This window comes from Brassica rapa, chromosome A01, assembly GCF_000309985.2.
Source record: "Brassica rapa cultivar Chiifu-401-42 chromosome A01, CAAS_Brap_v3.01, whole genome shotgun sequence".
NCBI classification, from domain to species: Eukaryota; Viridiplantae; Streptophyta; class Magnoliopsida; order Brassicales; family Brassicaceae; genus Brassica; species Brassica rapa.
Window position 1 is genome coordinate 26,335,631 of NC_024795.2, and position 14,766 is coordinate 26,350,396.

Below are 14,766 nucleotides of genomic sequence, written 5' to 3' on the forward strand. Positions count from 1 at the left end.
TATTCAAATATGTTATTATAAATTTCGAAATATAATTTAATTATATATTTTAAATTACAGAATTTTATTACTAAAATTTTCAAAAATGTATACAATTGTTTTAGAAAATTATAAAAATTTAATCATAAAATCATTATTTTCTTATATATCTACAAATTTTATAAAAATTGTTTAATTTTAATTTTGGGTAATTATGCAACTTTTACAAATTTATTTAATATATTTAATTAAAATAAATAGATAGAAAAATCTATCTAAGATTATAATTTCAAATATATACATGCATATTCTTAAATATAACTTTTATGTTTAATTAAATCAAATTTATATTAAAATATTGATACGAAAAAGAAAATTTACAATATTAATAAAATTTATTTTAAAATATAATTTATATTTATCTGTTAAAAAATATTTTAAATTTTTTTACTGCACATGGTGCAGGAAGACACCTAGTGTGTCTAATGCTACGAGTAGGTTTGCAGCAGTAGGATTTTGTAAATATATTTAAGATTTGGCAGGTTATATATTTACAATATTTAGAACATTATGTAGACATTTTGATTAAAAAAAAATTATGTAGACGTACATAAAAACATAAAACTAAATAAAAATTCTATTTTTTCTTTCATCATTGTCGTCTTATTCATTTTCTTTTTTCTTCCTCTGCCCTTTTTACAATTCTTGTAATGAATTCAAACAAATTAACCAAATATGAGTGGTCTTCACATGCTAAATCTTTTCAATGTGTGATTTGTCTGTTTTGGCCAAACTGTTCCAAATTTAAAACATTCAAAAGTTGAATCAGATATTGTACAGATTTTGATTCATGGGGTTGTTCACTTCACTAGCCCTTGCATGATTCTTCCTAAGTTCGAAGAGTGCATAGCCCAACGATCATTTGTAGCCAAAAAGTAATTATTTTGTTATTTAGATATGTGAATATGTTACAAAAAAAAGATATGTAAATATAATATTAGCCAGCCAACAATTTTGTTATCCACACTACAATATATATTAGCCGTGTATGTGATTGTTATTTATTTAGCTAGCTATGCAAAATGTCACATTTTTCAGTCGCATGTGCATCAAGAAGCTTGTGAAAAGCAATATCGCCAATGCAGACTTTAAATTTAGGTTGTGGTAATTTTGAAGAAATGCGAAATACTTTCACTGCCGAAGAAGATGAGTGATGGTGATGTTCGTCATGAGAGATAGTGATGATGTCATTTCTCCACGAATATCATGGATCTCTTTTTAAAGAATACACATGTATTCACTTGATTTTGTTGACGATGTTTAATCTTAGAACTGAGCTTTCTCTTCGTAACATTGTCAACTCTAATATTTATTTGGGCTTATTGTCAAGTTATGACAAAACCATAAAATATTAGCCGCCAATATTCATAAAATATTAGCCGCCAATATTTTTTTTTGTTCTAGGTACAATATATATTAACCGGATATACTATTTAGTATACTAGTCTTGAATATGTGTAAAACATTCAGAAATTTAATGAGATAGATAGATTGTCATAAGTTATTAAATATGCTAGCCATTTGAAAATGAATCTCAAAACCTAATTAAATGATACATGCAAACATATATATGATCAAGTTGTTATATGTTTTAAATACATTAGAAGGCTAACACTAAGTTGTTATATGGTATTAAATATGTTAGCGGGCTAACATCGGATATCACAAACTAATTCATAGATATATCCCACGGGAAATTGACCAATTCCTACATCAACAAGGACCAACGGTCCCGATCAATATATAAACATGTTATATGTGCAAAAACATACATCAACTAGTACAAAATTTAATTTTCATATATGAACTTTCAAAATTTGGTATTATCATACATTGAACTAATTTCTGTTAGTCAAACGTTGAGTTGTCGTTAACCAATAATAGAAAATCAGCTAATTCATACATCAACATGGACCAGTAGTTCAGATCAATACATAAACATTTCACCTGTATAAAAACATACATCAACTAATGTAAAATTTAAATTCAATACATGAATTTTTGAAATCTAGTTTTAATATACAATAAAACTTGACATTTACCTATTTCCACTAGTCAAACAATATAGAAGATAAATTGTCTGTCACGTGTTGATTAAGTAAGGTTTTTATTATATTATGTGGTAATTAAACTGTATTACGTGGTAACTAAACTGAATTACGTGGTAATTGAATGAGAAAAATAAATCATGTAGGTCAAATGATTTCTTTCTTGTGTAATTCCTTAGTTAGTTTTTCACTTTAATTTTTTTCTTCAACTTTTTCGACAAGAAAAAACACTAACACCGAGAAAACAAAAGAAGACAAAATTGAACAAAGAGAAAAGAGAATGTATTCGATAAGCTAAACATTCTCGTTTCTCTCTGTCAATTCCTACCTACTACGGTTTAATTATTACATAATACAATAAAAACTTCACTTAATCAACACGTGACAAACAATTTATTTTCGGTATTATTTGACTAGTGAAATTAGGTAAATCTATTTTATTAAATTTAAGTACAAAATAAAACTAACATTATTTTTAACAGATTTATTAAATCATTTCTTTCCTTATTTTCACTCAACTTAAATACTTTATTAATTGCATTTTTTCCAAATAATTTGACAGCATGTCTTATAGAAATATAAAACATAACTTACCCATATTTAAGTGTGTTATTATATTTTTTATATTCTTTTTTCATACTTCTTAAATACTTCATTAATTATATTTATCATAATTATTTGACAACTTTTATTTTACGTGTTAACCAAAATAATTCGATATGTTTGAATGAATTTTCTCCATCCGCGACAAGAATTCAAACCAGTTAACAAAAAAAACTTTTTATTTCTTAACATAATCAGTTATATATGGATATCAGGTATACAGTTGGGTATGGATTGGTTCTTTTGGATATCGATTTTTTTGGGTTTTGACATTATGCTTTGTTCGGATATTATAAATTTTCGGGTGTGATTTGAATATGATCTTTCCAGATCCGGGTGGGTTCGGTTTTAATGTGTAGGAACAAAACAATGAACAAAAAATTATATATTTAAAAATGTCATTAACAATTTTATAAAAAAGTAACAACAAATATCCACATGGACGCGCATGTCAAGCTTTAGTGTATGTTCAAACCATATTTCGAAAGTTCATGTATTGAATTTAAATTTTGTATTAGTTGATGTGTGTTTTTATAAAAGTGAAATGTTTATGTATTGATCCGAACCATTGGTCCCTGTTGATGTATGAATTAGACATTTTCTGTTATTGACTAACGACAACTCAACGTTTGACTAATGAAAATTAGGTCTGTGTATGATAAAACCAAATTTTGAACGTTCAAGTTTGAAAATTAAATTTTGTATTAGTTGATGTATGTTTTTGCACAGGTAACATGTTATGTACTGATCAGGACCGCTGGCCCTTGTTGATGTAGGATCTTAAAAATGAGATTAACATTTTTGTTTCACCAAAAAATGAAAGTTCCATATTGTATTTTTTCCTTATAGCGTTCTCTCACTATTTATTTGTTTTTATAAATTTACTTGATTTTCAAACAACATAAGTTGTTCGATTTACAAAGAAAAAAATATACGATTTTGTTTAACAAGATTCATGTGCAATTAAATTTTATGTTAAATAGACTAAAAACTATGCTTGACAAACACTAGTTAGAACAACCCAAGATATCACATTAGATTTTTTTATATACAATATTAGAGTTAGGAAAACGAATAAGTAATGAAAAGTTGATTTTATTTATATAGTTAGAATATTATAACAAACCATTTTTTTCATATTACATCATATAATAAAACAAAATATTCAATCAAGATAACTAAATCGTGAAATCATCAGATGATGAAGGACTTTCAACTTCTGCAGAACATCTGTTCCAAACCTCATTAATTTTAAACGAAACTTGAGAAGCAAAGCGTTTGAGTTGATAAAATTGAAACATCAATTTATTAGTCTCGATGAAGCATTGTTTTCCAGCTCTTACTACCTTCAGACAACACTCTCTTGAAACAGGTTCATTTGTAAGAATCTCTTTAATAACATAAAGACCACATTTCCCGATGGGTTCCATCTTGTCCATGCAGGTTTCGACATACATTTTGTATTTTGGTGGGATGATCTCTAGCATATAAATATTGTAATCTTGCGAAGCCGGTGATATCACATCCAATGTATCAAACTCGCGACCTTGATTGACCAGTGGTTCAACGTCAACATCTTCTTGACCAGAACTTGGGTACGCATATGATACTAAAATGGTCATTATGAAAAATGCCATGAAAATTTTCTTACTCTCCATTCTTTATAATTACTTTTTAACTTCTTCTTTGAATTGTTTTGTTTTTCCAACTACCATGATTTATAAGTGTATATATATAGTAGTCAGGTGGTTTTGAATGTTATTGATGATGTTTTGTATTAATTAATAAAATAACATTTTTAGTTGTTTTGCAAAACTATAATTTCTTTATTAATTTAGTTAGCTCTGAGAGTAACATTTTTAAATTTATTTTTATGTTTCAGGCATTGATTGTTAATTAAATACTCACTACGTTTGTCATTAAAGTTTTTTCATACAAATTAAGAAAATGAATAATTTTGGTTTTATCCTTATTAAATACTCCTATAATATTTTGTTTGAATTTATTAACTAATGAACTAAAAATAAGAGCAAAATGAAAATTATGTTTAAATATGTATGAAAATCGTATAAAGACATATAAAAAAAAATTACATTTAATATGAAACATAGGAAGTAATTTTCACTTAAGTAAAAAACTGAACCTAATTGAAATTTGGATCTATGTTTCTTGAAATAATTACATGGTCTAAATATAGTGATGACTTTGCTAAACCAAAAAAGATTTATAGATGAAGTATATATGCTTTTTGCAAGGAATTATAAAGAGCTATATCTAGTCTTGTCACATATACATTTATGATTAAGTATAAAATCTTTTGAATTGTTCAAACATGATGCTCTTTTCATATAGAATATTAGGGCATTAAGCATAAGCGTATTGTCCCTTTGATCAAGTAATTGTTCCTCTGATCAGTCTTCTCATGAGAATCTATATTTTTATCCTGTGAACACAAAGATGATTTCATTCTATATGTGGATTATTACAAAATAAGAGATGATATATACCTTGAAAAATCAAAGAATTTATATATTTTGTGGAAATCATTGTAAAAGTGATATAGATAATTAATTCACAAATCTCTATAAAGAATTTTCATATTAGGTCATTGCTAGGATCTCATTTTTGTTTCACGAAAAATGAAAGTTACATATTGTATTTTTTTCCTTATAGCGTTCTCTCACTATTTATTTGTTTTTATAAATTTACTTGATATTCAAACAACATAATTTATTCAATTTACAAAGAAAGATATATACGATTTTGTTTAACAAGATTCATGTGCAATTATTATGTTAAATAGACTAAAAACTATGCTTGACAAACACTAGTTAGAACAACCCAAGATATCACATTAGATTTTTTTATATACAATATTAGAGTTAGGAAAATGAATAAGTAATGAAAAGTTGATTTTATTTATATAGTTAGAATATTATAACAAACCATTATTTCATATTACATCATATAATAAAACAAAATATTCAATCAAGATAACTAAATCGTGAAATCATCAGATGATGAAGGACTTTCAACTTTTGCAGAACATCTGTTCCAAACCTCATTAATTTTGAAAGAAACTTGAGAAGCAAAGCGTTTGAGTTGATAAAATTGAAACATCAACTTATTAGTCTCGATGAAGCATTGTTTTCCAGCTCTTACTACCTTCAGACAACACTCTCTTGAAACATGTTCATTTGTAAGAATCTCTTTAATAACATAGAGACCACATTTTCCAATGGGTTCCATCTTGTCCATGCAGGTTTCGACATACATTTTGTATTTTGGTGGGATGATCTCTAGCATATAAATATTGTAATCTTGCGAAGCCGGTGATATCACATCCAATGTATCAAACTCGCGACCTGGATTGACCAGTGGTTCAACGGCAACATCTTCTTGACCAGAACTTGGGTACGCATATGATACTAAAGTGGTCATTATGAAAAATGCCATGAAAATTGTCTTAATCTCCATTCTTTATAATTACTTTGTAACTTCTTCTTTGAATTGTTCTGTTTTTCCAACTACCATGATTTATAAGTGTATATATATAGTAGTCAGGTGGTTTTGAATGTCATTGATGATGTTTTGTATTAATTAATAAAATAACATTTTTAGTTGTTTTGCAAAACCATAATTTCTTTATTAATTTAGTTAGCTCTAAGAGTAACATATTTAAATTGATTTCTATGTTTCAAGCATTGATTGTTAATTAAATACTCACTACTTTTGTCATTAAAGTTTTTGCATACAAATTAAGAAAATTGGTCATTTTGGTTTTATCCTTATTAAATACTCCTATAATATTTTGTTTGAATTTATTAACTAATGAACTAAAAATAAGAGCAAAATGAAAATTATGTTTAAATATGTATGAAAATCGTATAAAGACATATAAAAAAACAAAATTACATTAAATATGAAACATAGGAAGTAATTTTCACTTAAGTAAAAAACTGAACCTAATTGAAATTTGGATCTATGTTTCTTCAAATAATTACATGGTCTAAATATAGTGATGACTTTGCTAAACCAAAGAAGATTTATAGATGAAGTATATATGCTTTTTGCAAGGAATTGTAAAGAGCTATATCTAGTCTTGTCACATATACCTTTATGATTAAGTATAAAAGCTTTTGAATTGTTCAAACATGATGCTCTTTTCATATAGAATATTAGGCTATTAAGCATAAGCGTATTGTCCCTTTGATCAAGTAATTGTCCCTCTGATCAGTCTTCTCATGAGAATCTATATTTTGATCCCGTGAACACAAAGATGATTTCATTCTATATGTGGATTATTACAAAATAAGAGATGATATATACCTTTAAAAATCAAAGAATTTATATATTTTGTGGAAATCATTGTAAAAGTGATATTGATAATTAATTCACAAATCTCTATAAAGAATTTTCATATTAGGTCATAGCTAGGATCTTAAAAATGAGATTTAACATTTTTGTTTCACGTAAAATGAAAGTTACATATTGTATTTTTTCCTTATAGCGTTCTCTCACTATTTATTTATTTTTATAAATTTACTTGATTTTCAAACAACATAATTTGTTCGATTTACAAAGAAAGAAATATACGATTTTGTTTAACAAGATTCATGTGCAATTAAATTTTATGTTAAATAGACTAAAAACTATGTTTGACAAACACTAGTTAGAACAACCCAAGATATCGCATTAGATTTTTTTATATACAATATTAGAGTTCGGAAAATGAATAAATAATAAAAGGTTATTTTATTTATATAGTTAGAATATTATAACAAACCATTATTTCATAATACATCATATAATAAAACAAAATATTAAATCAAGATAACTAAATCGTCAAATCATCAGATGATGAAGGACTTTCAACTTCTGCAGAACATCTGTTCCAAACCTCATTAATTTTGAAAAAAACTTGAGAAGCAAAGCGTTTGAGTTGATAAAATTGAAACATCAACTTATTAGTCTCGATGAAGCATTGTTTTCCAGCTCTTACTACCTTCAGACAACACTCTCTTGAAACATGTTCATTTGTAAGAATCTCTTTAATAACGTAGAGACCACATTTTCCAATGGGTTCCATCTTGTCCATGCAGGTTTCGACATACATTTTGTATTTTGGTGGGATGATCTCTAGCATATAAATATTGTAATCTTGTGAAGCTGGTGATATCACATCCAATGTATCAAACTCATGACCTGGATTGACCAGTGGTTCAACGTCAACATCTTCTTGACCAGAACTTGGATACGCAGATGATACTAAAGTGGTCATTATGAAAAATGCCATGAAAATTGTCTTAGTCTCCATTCTTTATAATTACTCTTTAACTTCTTCTTTGAATTGTTTTGTTTTTCCAACTACCATGATTTATAAGTGTATATATATAGTAGTCAGGTGGTTTTGAATGTTATTGATGATTTTTTGTATTAATAAATAAAATAAAATTTTTAGTTGTTTTGCAAAACCATAATTTCTTTATTAATTTAGTTAGCTCTAAAAGTAACATTTTTAAATTGATTTCTATGTTTCAAGCATTGATTGTTAATTAAATACTCACTACGTTTGTCATTAAAGTTCTTGCATACAAATTAAGAAAATTAGTCATTTTGGTTTTATCCTTATTAAATACTCCTATAATATTTTGTTTAAATTTATTAAGTAATGAACTAAAAATAAGAGCAAAATGAAAATTATTTTTAAATATGTATGAAAATTGTATAAATACATTTAAAAAAAAATTACATTTAATATGAAACCTGGGAAGTAATATTTCACTTAAGTAAAAAGTTGTAACTAATTGAAAGTTGAATCTATGTTTTTTGAAATAATTTCATGGTCTAAATATTGTGTTCGCTAAACCAAAGAAGAGTTGTAGATGAAGTATATATGCGTTTTTGCAAAGAATTGTAAAGAGCTATATCTAGTGAAGAAGAAAGATGACTCTGGATATATAACTTAAAACGTTGTTTGAGATAAATATCAAGAACATAGACAATCATGATTTTTTTTCTCTTGGTTCGTTGATCCCTCTCAAGTGTATGTTTATCTGATTTTTTACTGGTTATAGTTGAATAAAAGCTTTTGAATTGTTCAAACATGATGCTTTTTTTCATATAGAGTATTAGGCCATTAAGCATAAGCATATTGTCCCTTTGATCAAGTAATTGTCTCTCTGATCAGTCTCTTCATGATAATCTATATTTCGATCCTGTGAACACAAAGATGATTTCATATTACAAAATAAGAGATGATATATACCTTGAAAAACTAAAGACGTTATATTTTTTGTGGAAAACATTGTAAAAGTTAAATAAATAATTAATTCACAAATCTCTATAACGAATTTTCATATTAGGTCATAGCTAGTATCATAAAAATGAGATTAGCGTTTTTTTTTCACAAAAATGAAAGTTACATATATTTTTTTCCTTATAGCGTTTCTCACTATTTATTTGTTTTTATAAATTTACTTGATTTTCAAACAACATAATTTGTTCAAGTTACAAAGAAAGAAATATATGATTTTGTTTAACAAGATTTGTGTGCAATTGTGTTTTATATTTGATAAATTAAAAAACTATGCTAAACAAACACTAGTTAGAACAAACCAAGATATTGCATTAGAGTTTTTTCTATACAATATTAGATTTAGGAAAACGAATAAGTAATGAATATTTGATTTGATATATATATTTAGAATATTATAACGAACCATTATTTCATAATATATCATATAATATAACAAAAGAATCAGTCAAGATAACTAAATCGCAAAATCAGCAGATGATGAAGGACTTTCAACTTCTGCAGAACATCTATTCCAAACCTCATTAATTTCTAAAGAAACTTGAGAAGCAAAGCGTTTGAGTTGATACAATCGAAACATCAACTTACTAATCTCCAAGTAGCATTCTTTTCCAGCGCTTACTACCTTCATACAACACTCTCTTGAAACAGGCTCATTCGTAAGGATCTCTTTAATAACATCTTCAAAACCACATTTCCCAATGGGCTTCATCTTGTCCATGCAGGTTTCAAGATACATTTTGTACTTTGGTGGGAGGTTCTCTAGCATATAAATATTGTAATCTTGCGAAGCCGGTGATATCGTATCCAATGAATCAAACTCGCGACCCGGATGGACCAGTGGTTCATCGTCAACGTCTTCTTGACCAGAACTTGGATACACATATGATACTAAAGTGGTCATTACGAAAAATACCATGAAAATTGTCTTAGTATCCATTCTTTATGATTAATTTTTAATTTCTTCTTTGAATTGTTTTGTTTTTTTTTTCACAATTACCATGATTTATAAGTGTATATATATAGTAGTCAAGTGGTTTTGAATGTTATTGATGGTATTTTGTATTAATTAATGAAATAACATTTTTAGTTGTTTTGCGAAAACATAATTTCTTTATTAATTTAGTTAGCTCTAAGAGTAACATTTTTAAAGTGATTTCTATGTTTCAGGAATTGATTGTTAATTAAATACTCACTATGTTTCATGTGTGTTTAAATTTTTTTGCATACAAACTAAGAAAATTAGTAATTTTTGGTTTTATTCTTACAAAATAGCATACTTTGTTTGAATTTATTGACTAATGAACCAAAAATGAGAGCAAATTAAAATTTTATTTTAAATATGTATGAAAATGTATAACGACATTTATAATGAAAAAAAAAAACAAAATTACATTATATCTGATAACATAGGGAGTAATATTTCACTAAATTAAAAAAAAATTAACTAATGGAAACTTGGATATATGTTTATTGAAATAATTACATGGTCAAATAGTTTTCACAAAATCGAGTTTTTCCGCCAAAACTGTAAAAACGAGTATTTCCCCAAAATTCACAGAACCAATTTTTTCTACCAAAACTGCAAAACCGAGTTTTTCCTCCAAAACCGCAAAATCGAGTTTTCCGCCAAAACCGCAAAACTTGACTTTCGGTTTTAACGGAAAACTCAATTTTTTTGCGATTTTAGCTGAAAAACTCAATTTACGGTTTTGACAAAAAAAACTCGATTTTGCAATTTTTGTGAAAAAACTAGATTTTTGCATTTTTGGCAAAAAAACTCTATTTTTTTAGTTTTGGCGAAAAAACTTTTTTTTTCTTTTGAGGGAAAACTCAATTTTCTTGATTTGGACAATAAACTCAAATTTGTGATTTTTTGCGAAAAAAACAATTTTCAGGTTTTGAAAAAAAAACTTAGTTTTGATGATCAACGAATTGGAGAACATACGATGGCATCAAAATAGTGATCATCTCATCTAAGATGACCTAAAAATACAAAGAGGTTATATGTTTTGTGGAAAAACATTGTAAAAGATCTTACATAATTAGTTCACAAATCGTTATCAAGACTTTTCAAATTAGATCCTAGCTAGGATCATAAAAATGAGATTAGCTTTTGTTTTGAAGAAAAATGAGAGTTACCTATTGGTTTTTTTTCTATATCGTTCTCTCACTTATTATTTGTTCTTATAAATCTACTTGATTCTCAAACAACATAATTTATTTGAGGAACAAAGAAAGAAATATATATTCTTGTTTAACAAGATTCATGTGCAATTAGATTTTATATTTGATAAACTCAAAACTATGCTAAACAAACACTTGCTAGGATGACCCATGATTAAAATTAGGAGAACGAATATTCTGATGAAACTTTGATTTCAATTTATATAGATAAAACAGTATAACAAACCATTATTTCAAAATACATCATATAATATAACAAATGTTCAATCAAGATAACTCATTCGTGTCATCATGAGATGATGGAGGACTTTCAACTTCAGCAGAACATCTATTCCAAACCTTGTTGATTTTGAAAGAAACTTTAGAAGCAAAGTGTTTGAGTTGATACAATCGAAACATAAGCTTTCTAATCTCCATGTAGCATTCTTTTCCAGCTTTTACTACCTTTTGGCAACATTCTCTGGAAATGGGTTTATTCGTAAGAATCTCTTTAAGAACATCTACATTACATTTCACAGTACCACTAGGCCCCATATTTTTCCCGCAAGTTTCGAGATACGTTATGTATTTTGATGGGAGGTTCTCTAGCATATAATTATTGTAATCTTGTGAAGCCGGCGATATCGCATCTAATGTATCAAACTCGCGACCGGGATTGACCAGTGGTTCATTGTCAATATCTTCTTGGCCTAAATTTGGATACGCAGATGATACCAAAGTGATGATAAAGAAAAATGCCATGAAAATTGTCTTAGTCTCCATTCTGTATGATTACTTTTTAACTTCTTCTTTGAATTGTTTTGTTTTTTTTTCCTATTACCATGATTTATAAGTGTATCTATAATTCTATATATAGCAATCAAGTGGTTTTGAATGTTATTGATTTGTATTAATTAAAAATAACATTTTTAGTTGTTTTGCAACAACATAATGTTTTTTATCAATTTAGATAGCTCTAAGAGTAACATTTTTAAATTGATTTTTATGTTTCAGGCATTGATTGTTAATTAAATAATCACTATGTTTCATGTGTGTTTAAAATTTTTGCATACAAATTAAGAAACTTAGTAATTTTTGGTTTTGCTCTTACAAAATAGTATACTTTGTTTGAATTTATTGACTAATGAACCAAAAATGAGAGCAAATTAAAAATTTATTTTAAATATGTATGAAAATGTATAACGACATTTATAATGGAAACATTAAAAAAAACAAAATTACATTTAATATGAAACATATGGAGTAATATTTCACTAAATAAAAAAATTGTAACTAATAGAAACTTGGATCTATGTTTATTGAAATAATTATATGGTCAAATAGTTTTCATAAAATCGAGTTTTTCCGCCAAAACTGTAAAACGAGTTTTTCCCCAAAAACCACAAAACCGCAAAACCGAGTTTTTCCGCCAAAATTGTAAAATCGAATTTTCCACCAGAACCGCAAAACTTGACTTTCGGTTTTAGCGGAAAACTTGATTTTGTGGTTTTCGCGGGAAAACACTAATTTTGCGGTTTTTGTGGAAAATTTTGATTTTGCTTTTTTGGCGGAAAACTCAATATTTTTTTTTGCGATTTTGGCGGGAAAACTCAATTTATTGTTTTGGCAAAAAAAAACTCGATTTTGCAATTTTTGTGGAAAAACTAGATTTTTGCATTGTGGCAAAAAAACTCTATTTTTTAGTTTTGGCTAAAAACTCAATTTTTTTTTTATTTTTGAGGGAAAACTCAATTTTCTTGATTTTGAAAATAAATCAAATTTGTGATTTTTTGCGAAAAAATCAATTTTCGGTTTTTGAGAAAAAACTTGATTTTGATGATCAACGAATTGAAGAAGATAATCATATCACATCTTCGATTTGCTAATTTGATGCTTAGAACTTAAAAGACAAAAATGAATAAAATAATTTTTTTATTTAAATGAGATAACCATGGTACAAGCTCTAACCTTTAATTAAAATAGGATTAAAATAGGGATGGCTTAAAATAAGACTGGGCTTATATTTAACAAATGAGGATTTAACATCCCTACAGAAAAAAATGGCATCTGATATCTTAATGGGCTTAGGTCTTAGTATTCTCTCAACTCAAAGGGTAACACATGTGTTAATGGGCCGAGGCCCAAGACTTAAAACGATCAATTCAGTAGCACCGTCTCTAATAGCGCATTAAGAGCATCTCCAAGGGAATTCTATTTTCTCCTCTATAATTTACACTAAAATAGAGTAAGACCACCTCCAATAGTTTACACTATTTTTTACTCTAAAATAGAGTGACTCTATAATAGAGTTTAAGTTTTCTCCAATGGTACTCTATTTTATAGTAGAAAATAGAGTGATGAACAAAAAAAAAATAAGTTACTTTATATTTGGAGTAAACCTATTTTTCACTCTATTATAGAGTGAGAAATAGAGTACCATTGGAGCAATTTTACTCTAAAACTCTATTTTAGAGTGAAAAATAGAGTGGGGTTGGAGATGCCCTAACTCTATTAGAGCATCTCCAACCCCACTCTATTTTTCACTCTAAAATAGAGTTTAGAGTAAAAATACTCCAATGGTACTCTATTTTCCACTCTATAATAGAGTAAAAAATGGGTTTACTCTATATATAGAGTAAGTTGTTTTTTGTTTGTTCATCACTCTATTTTCCACTCTAAAATAGAGTACCATTGGAGTATATCACAACTCTATTATAGAGTTACTCTATTTTAGAGTAAAAAATAGAGTGAACCATTGGAGATGGTCTTATAGAGTTGGATTTGCTCCAATGGTGCACTCTATAATAGAGTTACTCTATATTATATAGAGTAACTCTATTATAGAGTGAACCATCAGAGCAAATTTAACTCTATAATAGAGTTACTCTGTTTTAGAGTGAAATATAGAGAAAATTATAGTGTAGCATTGGAGATGGTCTAAGAATTCTATTTCAACGATGCTTCTTCTTTCTGGGAATTGAAGCAGGAAGAGATGTTCAAGAACACGTTTCAGTCTGGGTTTCTCTCTATTCTGTACAGTCTAAGGTGCGTTTTAGTGTGATTCATTATTTGGTTGATAAATAATTTAGTTAACCAAAAGTATAATTTATGTATATAATTATTTATTTCAAATATATATAACTATGTTTAATATAACACATAGTATCAAAACTATTTTCAAAATAATATTATGTTTTAAAATAAGTAGATTTTGTTCTAAAACACAATTCTTGTTTTAAAGTATCGATATAATGTTAATAAATAACAAAGTGTTTTCAAAGTTTTAGAAGTTATCACTAACTGATTTATAATTGGTTAGACTAAATATCTAACAGAACCGAAGATAAATAGTCATTTTCTGAAAATATAGCAGAAGGAAAGATTGAACCGGTTTTATGTAGACCATAATTATATCTATGAATTTTTATAGGAACTGGTTTGGTATTAAAATAATACAACCAACTTGGAATATTAAGTTGTGACAAACATAGTTTAGTTTATGAATGATAATTTTGAAGTGTTCATATATATAACATGGTTAATGAAATCAGTTTAGTTAATAAGGTTAGTATAAAATAATGATTCATCTCTGTA